This window comes from Dipteris shenzhenensis, chromosome 27, assembly GCF_047967505.1.
Source record: "Dipteris shenzhenensis isolate YYH24624 ecotype China chromosome 27, Dip_SZ_1.0, whole genome shotgun sequence".
Taxonomy (NCBI): domain Eukaryota; kingdom Viridiplantae; phylum Streptophyta; class Polypodiopsida; order Gleicheniales; family Dipteridaceae; genus Dipteris; species Dipteris shenzhenensis.
In genome coordinates, this window is record NC_141622.1 from 33,435,527 (window position 1) to 33,445,011 (window position 9,485).

The 9,485-nt window shown below is 40.9% G+C and overlaps 1 long non-coding RNA gene across 1 annotated transcript; it reads left to right on the top strand.

The window, feature by feature from the left end:
- The first annotated feature begins 4,150 nt into the window (after positions 1–4,150).
- On the top strand, positions 4,151–5,187 carry LOC147884193 (uncharacterized). The gene is made up of 3 exons (XR_015543613.1): positions 4,151–4,308; positions 4,604–4,750; positions 4,964–5,187. It is a non-coding gene; the product is annotated as an uncharacterized LOC147884193 (long non-coding RNA).
- The last annotated feature ends 4,298 nt before the right edge of the window (positions 5,188–9,485 follow it).

Below are 9,485 nucleotides of genomic sequence, written 5' to 3' on the forward strand. Positions count from 1 at the left end.
CATTCATAGTAGTTTGCCATTCTGGCTTGTCTACTGCATCTTTGAAGTACACTAGCTCTTTTGTAGTGATGATGGTAGTTATAAGAGCATAGTTGGTGGTTTCAACCTAGATTGCTTTACCTTTCTAAGCATATGTCAATCTGACTAGAGGTCTGCTTTCCCTAGTAGACCGTTTGAGTTGCTGTGGTTCTTCTCGAGGTGTTTCAGGCAATTCTTGCTCTTCTTCATCAACCATTTCTGTAGATGACTGAGTAATCGGTGCATCTATCTCTTGTGTGTTTGAGGTTTTCCATTCTGATTCCTCATCAAAGGTTACATCACTACAAGGCATAGGTCCTTCTTCGATGGAAATACTGACCTTTTTTACACTAAAGTTTTTTTTGACAGGCGCAAAGGTCGGTATTTATGTCACTATAAGCATCGAAAAAGAACGGTTACTATATAAGCGTCGCTATATAGTGACACTAATAAACGTCGCTATATAGCGACACTAGTAACCGTCACTATATAGTGACATTGGTAAGCGTCGCTATATAGCGACATTGGGTAAACGTCACTATATAGCGACGATTAACAGAAGCTAAAAAAAACATTAGTGGGACTAAACAGGGCCACAACAAGCCCTATTTTGCCCCACTAATGTTTTTTAGTTAGTAATTACAAAAGAATGTTTTTTGTTACAAAATTCCCCTTGTGGAAAGGGTGATACAAAATCGCTCAAATGAACCGAGCGAGAGAAGCATATACATGTCGAAGATATACAACATTGTTTGTTACAAAATTACCCTTTCAAAAAGGGTGATACAAAGTCACTCAAACGAGCCGATATACAAAAGAATATACATGGCGAAGTGTATGCAAACTACTACTAATACTACTACTACTACTACTACTCATCCGAATCATCGTCCTTGTCCTCTTGCATTGGCCTGATCCTTGGCCCTCGTGAGCGGCACCTGATCCCTGGCCCTCGTGAGCTGTGCTTGATCCTTGGCCCTCGTCAAAGCCGTGTAAGCCTAATCCCTCATCATCACCGCTCACCTCGCTGATGGGACATTTAAGCTTTGATTCTAAGAGTGAAACCATATTAATTGGAAATTAGATTGGAACTTAAAGAATAAAACAGTTCAAAAAGTGAGATTACAACAAGTAGGAGTAGACTTATATTGTGTGAGCAGCCACCTCAACCCAATCGACTGCCGCTCCTAGCACCTCCTGCTCAATAAACCACAGCTTTGTTCCTATGCGAAACACGTGTCTCGTCTCTGTGTCTATAGGAAGGTGACCCATCGCAGCTTGCTGTGGGCCCAATTTACGAGAGTTAGATAAAATGCATGCAATATGTAGTAAAACAAATAGAATAATACATTAAATGAGAAGAAGTAGACTTACCATGGTTGCCTCGAATGCCAACCGTCCGCCTGCACCAAAGTGCGAAGTACCTATGGAGTCCCGCTGTCTCCTCGCAGCCCTCCTTTGACCCTTGAACTATTCGGGATGGTCCCTATACTACTTCTTGAAAAACTTCCAATCAGCTTTGTCTGCCCAGCTGGGTTTAGCCTTCCCCTTTGCGATGGAAGTACGCAAGGTTGACCTACGATGCTTCAAGAGGATCCCCATGCACTCTTTCATGTAATCCGAATTGAACTCCCAATTTGGAGGGTTAGGATATTGTCTTTTTAATTCATTGATGACTGCCTACTTCTTTCCCTCATCTTAGTACTGCCAATCAGTAGAGCTATGCCGCTCCTGAAGTGGTGGCTCATCAACCGCCTCATGGTGGCCATCACTGCTACGCCCTTTTTATTTTCTGTTATCTCTCCAGCAATTGTGATTTCATAGGATAGGTCCTCGACCGGGTAAGGAGGACTCATGGTAGTGGCAGAGTCATAGCGAGTGGTGTTTGTACGAGTGCTTACAGAGCGAGGAGTAGCATGGGAGTAGGAGAAGGCAAGGGACCTGATTGGTACTAGGTCTCGGGACCAAGTGGAGATCTATAGGGATGTGAGTGTGCTGACTTGTCTACATCTCCAGAGTTAGTACAACATAATCGACCCCTCCTACTCTTCCTTCCCTTATGATGGGCATGCCCAGGTGATGACCCCTCAGTCAAAGGGGCTAGAGGGGACGGCTGGACAATGGGTCCAGCTGTCGGTGTAGGAGAGGGATTTGATGAAGTCCTCTGGGATAGCAAAGAGAAGAATTTCGCTGCCAATTGGACCTTATGCGATTGTGAGACAAAGACCATACTAGAGAACAAACACTTATCAATAACAAAAGCGTATATGCTAGAGCAACATGCAAAGATAGATGTAAAGCACATCAAATAAACCCTCCTAATTTAGACATTGAAAGACAAATAAACTTAAAGATACCATCAAATGATTTTGTTGCCCATTTACTTTATAAATCGATTTTTCTTAAAATAATGGATTTACTTTATAAAGTAAATCAATAAATAGGGATTAACTTTATAAATCCATATTTATGGATAATTCGCCTAATTGTACTTATTTTATTTTTGTGGCACACTCATGTGTGATCAAGCAACATTGTGTGATGACATCAGGCAATTTATGAAAGCCCAATGCTGACAATCAACTTTTATATTTGATAGACATCAGTAATCTATAGATAAAAGGTGAAAAAACAACACAAATATTTGACCTAGGATAACAACAATGACAACGACCATAAATCATTGAAATATCACATGCAAAGTGGTTTAGCATTCACAAAACACCAGCATCGAAAAAAATTCTGCTATAAAGGTGAAGGTTTAACACCCCACTATGAAGTCCAACTATTATTCTTCATTTTGACATTCATATTTTTAGCTATATTCATGCTATTGTCTTACAAACATTATGTTTTGGTGAATTCATGCAAACATAAAAATTTAATTGAATTCTTTGGTCAAAGCATTAATGCATGAAGGTCCAACTTCGACGTGCATTTCATACGAGGTCTTTGATCTTCTTTAAAACCTGCAAACTTCCTAAACGATGCAAAGAAAACCAAGCAGCTTAGTCAATGTACCTCGACGTTGAGAAACAAAAGGGATGCCTTTTTAAACCAAAAATTGGATCGAAATTAAGTTGCTTGCAATCAACTTGGTAGTTGCTCTATCTTCTTGCTACTTGTCTCTCGGCAAGGCCAAGGCTAGCTCATAAGTATTTGGAAGTCAATGTGAACTTGCTAGGTCCAAGACTTGGAAAACAAGCTAAAATAGCCTTGCTTTGTAGGTGGTTCTCAATTTAGATGTTGAGCTGCCATATTTTAGTCCCCCTTATTAGATCTTGATGTCATGTAGTACTAATTGGTATCTAGGCTAGGTAGGGGTTGTGCCTCCACGTCAAAGGTGATGCTGTGTGTTACTGTGGGTTACACGACAATTTCTGAGGTTGCTGCAAGAAAATCTTGTGAGGTAGAAGGATGGCATTTGGACATTCATCTCAAGGAAAGCCCCTTTTTTCAACGAGAAAACGGCTCACCATTTCTCACAGGCGAAAATGGAGCCCTCAAATTAAAGAAAGAAGAAAGCCTCGTCTTTTCTCGTATCACAAATACCTCAAACACTTCGAACATCTCTACGTCCACCATGGAACACCACAGGTTTCCCTATACTTCTTCCCACGACCTTGAATCTATGGATGATACTTCTTCCCACAACCTTGAATCTATGGATGATCCAGAAGCCCCCTGGCTCCAATATCTACACACGTTCTCTGAGGACGAAAAGTATACACACCCATCTCTAGTCCAGCCTGCCTCCTTTGAATCCCATCACAAATTACACGACCTACCTTCGCATGCCCAACTATTTCCTGCCCTTCGTTCTCCTCAACTCAGGCGCAATACAGCTAGTGTACCTATCTCCGAAGGAGACCTTGCCCTGGACCAGGATTTTCAGGGGGTAGTCAATCTGCCCTCCGTTTCCCTCCAGCAACTCCGTCCAACGAAACCCACGTATCTTCTTGCGTACGGCACGGAAGCCCTACATAACAGCTTTGATGATCAACTGTTTTCCCTGGCTTCCCAGTCCCTTCCTAGGATATGTACCGTTTCCCAAGACCCTCGGAATCTAAAGGTTCAGCTTGAGGGACGTACACCGCTGCGTTTTCATGACCGGGCTGTGGCGGAAGCAGTTAATACAAAGTGGAGGAGTGACTTGGCATCGTCCGGCAGCCAAGCTTCATGCAAAGCAACGAACGAGGACTCTTTCACGGCAACGAAGCATCTGCAGGATAGCAAGGGATCTTTCTCAGAAATAGATACTGAGCTGCGGCACAAGCGAGAGAAAGCAAGGTATATTGAAACTCTATCTGGGGAACTCAATCGGATGGCATCTCGGGTACTATAGAGAACCGAACGTTCTTAGAACTTTTGAAAACATGTTAGTTCTTCATCTAGTCTACTTACTATGCCTACTGCAGATACGTGAAAAATGGCGCCTGCAGATGTAAAAAACGTGCATGACTGAACTTGTCTATGCTAGTATTTGGATCTTATACATACTCCTATTGTATATGTTCGCTGCAAAGTTCTATAACTACAGGATGCCAAATTCTGATGTAGATCTGCATCTGCTGCTGATGTGCAGGGGAAAGCTACCACGTATTCCAAAACCTAAGAAAGTTCGCGGGCCTAAAGTCGCTCTGAAAACGAGGAGCGATGTAGACATTATTGATGATGGATACAAATGGCGGAAATACGGTCAGAAAACTCTCAAGAACAGTTTATTCCCCAGGTAATCTCCTCAATTGCAAAAACATTCGTGTTCATTACCTATTTCTTGCAAGGCTTTGGTATAAAGAAGCTCAGCAAGTATATACCGAGTCTACAACAAAAAGATATACGTGCAGAAAATGTTCGTGCACAAGAAAGCATTCCTCGCTTAGGTTGCTCCCCATACATAGAAAGATTGAACGCGCTATGAAAATAACGATCAGCGATACTGCAGGGGCTACTACAAATGCACAGACAAACATTGTCACGTAAGGAAGCATGTAGAGCGAGACACAGACGCGCCTTCCTTTGTTGTGACCACATATGAAGGCATACACAATCATTCTAGTCCAGTTCCGATCCAAGTTCATCGGCCCATCGCAGCTACACCTCAAGCTCTGTCCTGCCCAGTGGAGCTTTTCTCATTATCTGTCGAAACCATTGACAATCCAATGTTAGAAGGGATGAGGGACTATTAGAGGATGGGAATACTCAACAATTGACCAGGCATTCTATATGTTATGTGATTTAGAGAAATGTTTTCGGAGAGACGACTTCAAATTCCCTACATTAAGTGAACAACTATCTGTACATTAAGTGAGCAGCTATCTGTTCATTAAGTGAACAACTATCTGTACATTGAGCTAGGGCACATCCGCTTTTGAGTAGTATTATTTGTTTAGTTCATAAAGATGAATGGCGAACAATTAATATCACAAATAATGTATAGCATTGGGGATAGTTTTAAGTACCGGTTCTTTTAATTAATCGCTCCAACGAGTACATAATAGTGACATGATATACTATCATCACAAGCCTTGGTGGGGGATTTTTCTTCTTCTTTTTGTGCCTAAGGTGCACCCACTGATAATGCTTACATCCTACCCATTCTCACGGATTGAGTGTAGACCCCTAAGAGAAAACAATACCTCAAGAGGTTATTTTCCGCCCCATCCCTCCTCATATTGAACCCCAAAGGCAAGCATATGCACTAAACCTTGGATGCAACAATTAACCTCGTTAGATCTTTGCATGAATGAACCAATTGATTACAAAACTATCGAGATATCTTGTTTGTAGGGGAGATCTTTGAAAGACTAAATCCAACATTAGCCTAAAGCAAGGGGTATATGATACAACCCCCCCCCCCCCCGCCCCCCCCCTCTCTCTCTCTCTCTCTCTCTCTCTCTCTCTCTCTCTCTCTCTCTCCCTATCCTCTCTCCCAATGCATGCACATGCTTTGTGGAAGAATGAATGTTAATACAATATATAAGTCACACAAATTTTAAGAAGTGGCTTTTCTCCCAGCTAAATCATCTTTGGAGAAGCTATAGAGTAGGTATGAGAAATACCACATGCAATTAAAAGAAATCAAGTCCACTTCTGCACCAATGTGGTACAAAATTACAAAATAGAATTTAGTATGTGAGAAACTACGCAGTTATTACTTGGACGAGTATCATTTTTCATAGTATCACCATGTAGTCATATCCTAAATCTCAAAAGGATCACTGCCAAGTAATCACAATAAGGATATGCCATCGTGATCCAAACATGCATGTATTGTCTATTGAAATGCTAGCTACAATTGTTTCCCATGATGATTTTCATGACTTTAGCTTCTATTTATCGTAGTGTTATCGGTTGTGTCTATTTTGGCATGACTAATAAGAGTACATACTCTTGTCATCAATAGGCCTATCTGATATTTTGAATCTAATGCAATTACTTGGTAGGGATTTATGAGGAGTAGATCTCCACCTATTATGGTTTGATAATCAACAAACTTCACTATGGGATAGGCCCACATTTTTTAAAATCTCTTTCATGACCATAATAATCACCCAATAATCATAGAACTATCATGTATGACTACCCATACAACTGACATCGAAACCATAAGAAAATTTACAAATGTGTGAAATTTTCTCCAATTAAGGTTGTTCTAAAGTGTCATATTGATTTGACACATAGACATCTGGTAAGTGTGTTAGATGTCAATTCATTGAATGGCTTCTAGAAAATGTTAAAGTATACAATGAGTATGATACTTTGTAAAGGCCTTCATTTGAGTAGCTTTTTCACACTTGACAGGCTTCATGTTAGTGGGATATAGTTTTGAGGGTGACGTATTTTCTTAGTTTTGCAAATGGTGACATGTAAGTGCATATTGGATGCGCACAATAGCCCAGGCACTCTAGCTATTGGTGTAGATAGTAGTAAAAGATGTTTGTCATCATCAAGACCTATAAGTAGCTAGCCAAATACACTCCATAATGCCTGTAAGTCTGCCTTGTACTTAGCCTCCGAGCTAGAAGTAGCAACTATGGCTTGCTTCTTCCTATACTAGGTAATGTATGAAGTCTTAAGCATGAAATAGTTGTCATTATCTGACACCCTAGTGTCATAGCAACTTGCCTAGTCACTATTCATAAAAGCGCAGGTAAGTGAGGACTCGTCATCATAGAGGAGACCCAAAGTCTATGTATATCCCAAGTAATGAAAGACCCATTTCCGTACTATCTGCCAATGTTGTGTACTAGGTTTGTGCATAAACATGCTCAATTGGGTTGATACTGGAGGTCAGGCAGAGTGTGATACAAATAAATCAAGCAACCAATAGCCTGTTGCTATAGAGTGACATCAAATGATATCCTTTGAGGACGAAAAAAACCAAGCTCCAAAGGTGTTGAAATTGGCGCACAATCCTCACATTGAAATCGATGCAACAAGTCTCCAATATACTTAGACTGGTTCATAATAATGCACCCCTCAAAGTAAGGTAGTTGTATACCAGGATAGAGTGTAGCCGACTCCTCAAATGATTGCTACAAGTCATCCTTAAAGGTAGCAATTTGTTGAGCAGATGGCCCTACTACCTAGTCAAAACTTGTCGAGCACAGAGGCTGAGTACAGGGGTGCAGCAATGGCTGCATGTGAGGTAGCTTGGTTGCATAAGCTACTTTATGATATGCATCAGTCTACATATGGGCCAGTTGTCATTTATTGTGACAACATGAGCAGTATACACTTGGCAACACTTGGCAAATAACCTAGTCTATCATGCTAGAATAAAGCACATCGAGGTGCATTATTACTATGTGCCGGAGAAGGTTCTAGTAGGTTTTATTGATCTAGTTTATGTCAGCATAGAGGATCAGGTAGCTGACATATTCATGAAGGCATTCGGTGTAGAGAAGCTGCGCAAGTTTAGAGACCTACTTGGTGTGCAGGAATTGGGATTGAGCTCGAGGGGGAGTGTTGAGATATCGAGCTCCACTCGTGATATGCCAGGGTGACCATTGTGCATTTATGTCACTGACTTGTTAGCTGCAAATGCGGTTGGTACACCGCCCATGAATAATAGCTGGATGACAGCTATCTTTATGTACTCTAGCTAGTGGCTCAGTTAGTATGCCACCTAGGTTAGTTGAGTTTGGTTTGAGACCTACATATAGGGTTCATCTATTCCTTTTGTACTAAGAGAGAGTTCTTTTTGCTTTCACAACTAAGAAGAGGAAAACTATTTTCAGCGTCCACCTTTGTACGTATTCCCCCATTGTGTATGTGAGAAAGCTGCAAGTGAGACTCCTTACTTCTCTCCCACTCTGTTCACATACCATGCATCTGTAAGGTCTCTGAAGATGTTATCAGCCCTTTTTGCAATTCCATCCTGTAGCTCTAGAGCAGAAGAGTGTATAGCTCTAGTACACATTGATGGATCTGTAGTCCCAATCAAAAATAGCCAACTGTATGAGCATCATAACAAACATGACACATGATTCCTTAGCTTAGACTTGAGTAACAACTAGTATTATTTTATCCAGAACCAAAATTGGTACTGTATGGTTGAGCAAAAAATACCATAAAAGGTAACATATAAAAAAGGACCATATATTTTATTGCATCGACATTGGCTATTTATGCATTGGTTAAAACAATGGCTCACCTAGTACTTTTATCAGCAAACACTAATACCATTTAACATCACCAATACCATGTAAGAACACCAGTACATTTATCAGCTCACCATTAATTTTATCCGCAAAGTAACCAGCAAAGTCTGTATTACAAAGTAACCAGTACAAGTTTGCATTTAGAAAGTAACAACATCTGTATTCATCAATGTACAAGTCCTTTACAATCTGGCCTTCAAGACCTATTGTATGGTGGGTATTGGTTTACATAAGAATTATGCCTAAGAATCTGTTGGCACATCTCATGTGGAAGGTGTGCTATTCTTTGTTGGATGATAAACCAGTCCGTGGGCTTTGGATCTTCAATTAATAGTGAAACGACAGCATCAACACACCCCATGTCAACATAATCTCCAGAGAAGACTTCAACGAATAATTTGGCTGGATGCTCACCACGGGCAGCTGCAATGTGCTCAATCACATGGTCTTCATAAGGGTATCTCATTGTAAAGGTAGGAACGCTTTCTCTGGCATTTGCTAAATCCAATAAATATCGGTGCAACTGATTTCATAGCTTATCATCATTAGGATCTCCATCATAGGCGAAAGGAGTTATGCAGGAACTAGGTGGATTTAATGCTGCTTTCAAAGGAGTGTCATCAACCAGGATTGTGTTCATGGGATCATAGTCAATGTCATGCGCAGCCAATGCACTAAATGGATTAAGTAGACACATCTCATCCGGCCGTGTTGGGTGGTGGAATTCTTCCCTTGTACAACAATCCTCCTGTGCAAAGCTGAACAGGAACTCGAACTCCCTAAAACCATCATATCCCAATC